The sequence below is a fragment of the Hemibagrus wyckioides genome, linkage group LG06, assembly GCF_019097595.1.
Source record: "Hemibagrus wyckioides isolate EC202008001 linkage group LG06, SWU_Hwy_1.0, whole genome shotgun sequence".
Lineage (NCBI taxonomy): Eukaryota > Metazoa > Chordata > Actinopteri > Siluriformes > Bagridae > Hemibagrus > Hemibagrus wyckioides.
Window position 1 is genome coordinate 10997230 of NC_080715.1, and position 2274 is coordinate 10999503.

Below are 2274 nucleotides of genomic sequence, written 5' to 3' on the forward strand. Positions count from 1 at the left end.
ATTTCTTTGTCAGTAGGCAAACGTACAAAATCAAATATATATATATATATATACATACAAACTATCAGAATACTTTTATTCAACTAAAAATCTGTTTTGAAATATAAGAATGCTAAACGTTTGGTTACATAGAATTTATGCCGTTTTGGTGAATGTGGACAATATTTGTGGGGGAAATAATCACTATGTACCAAAAAGCACCACAAGGGGGCGGCCTTAGTACGTTTGGGCCCTAGGCCATTGCTTACATTGCAGCTATTGGTGTGAATCTAGGGTATACTAAATTTAACAATTTCATTGTTTGCTCACTGAATAATCCACTGTGGTAATCATCTGAAAACAAAATATTGACCTAAATCTGACTTGATAATCCACCAGGATTTATGATATCATTAGATGTTTAAATCATCAGAAATTCTGACTGAAGACTCAGTGACCACAGGAATGCAAAAGAAAAAAAAAATACAGGTAGAAAGAGAACAAAATATGACTGGACGGTTTCTTCAAAATAGCATGTTGGGCCAGCAACACTTTCTATATATCTGTAAATAATTTCATGAAAGAAAAGTTCAGTGATACACTAAATTAAACTGCCAAATGTGCCTCATCTCACATATGCTGAGATATTACAGATTGTTTCAGGACAGGGACATACTGCTAAATTTGTCCCAAAATGTCACAGCCTGAGAAACAGGGAGTAACCACACATAGTGGACCATATGCTTTGATCGAGACATTAGGGAGGAACTTCAGCCACCAGCAGTGTGTAGCACCCACTTGTGATACAATGACAACAGGATTGCACAAGTCTGTTTGCTTTAGGTGCCTAGTATTTGGAAGGTTAGATTCTATTAATAAACTACTATAAAATACAGCCTAGGTTGTCAAAGTGGTGTCTGGAGTGTGATTTATGAAGAAGAGCCAGATAGTCCATTAGGTTGAGAGGTTAAGATCATAGTTCAGCGGAATCAAAACTGTTGTGATTTTTGTTGCTGTTATTTAGTTACTATAGTTATAGACTAACTGACTGGTATTTAATGTAAAATTAAATCTAAATTCAATTTTAACAAAAAATACTTGATTAAAAATGGTTTAAATCTGCATCATCTTCATTTGTATCACATTGTAACTGCACTCTATCATTTTAAGATGGTAAAACTTACAAGTGTGGTTGAACTTACAACTCACAAGGAGTCAAAGATAATAGGTTACTGTATGTTTCATTTTTAAGAAATTATCAACTAAATTCATTATCCAAAACTTGTCATAATAATTGGACTTTAAAAGAAGAAATACAGTCAAATAACTTCATGGAGCTATCATGCTTTACAGAGTGGTTTATGTGTGATGTGTAAAGAATTGATGATATCAATAATGTCTCCAGTAAATCTATACACTACATTGCCAGAAGTTTTGGGACACCCCTCCAAATCATTGAATTCAGGTGTTGTTTTTCAGGGGTTTAGTTCCAGTGAAAGGAACTCTTAATGATTCAGCATACCAAGACATTTTGTACAATTTCATGCTCCCAACTTTGTAAAGATTCCCATAAACACATTCCAAAACCTTGTGGAAAGCCTTCCCAGAAGAGATGAAGCTGTTATAACTTACATTCAATAAGTTACATTCAAGGCATCCCAGTTTGCCCTGGCTCACAGTCTCCACTCTAATTCATCCCAAAGGTGTTCTATCAGGTTGAGGTCAGGATTCTGTGCAGGCCGGTCAATTTCCTCCACACCAAACTCACTCATCCATGTCTTTATGGACCTTGCTTCGTGCGCTGGTGTTATTCATGTTGGAACAGGAAGGGGTCATCCACAAACTATTCCCACAAAGTTGGGAGCATGAAATTGTCTAAAATGTCTTGGTATGCTGAAGCATTAAGAGTTCCTTTCACTGGAAATAAGAGGCTGAGCCCAACCCCTGAAAAACAATCCCTGAATTCAATGATTTGGACGGATGTCCCAAAACTTTTGGCAATACAGTGTATGATGGTGCACGTTTGCCTTTTGTGGCTAATATTTAAATAGTTGATGAGTATGAGGGTGAATATGTGAATTTAAGAGTAATACTTTAGTATGCATCTGCAAACAACAACTTGATCTACAGATTAGAGCCGAATTCAACCTTCAATTTCATTTCATTACCTGACGTGAACTATTACATAACAAATACTGAATCTAATCGGAATAAAAACCGACCAATGGCATCATTCACGTGCGACACGCTCATTTAGATGATCCGCCCTTTTTTTGCAATGCTAGGCAACCAAGA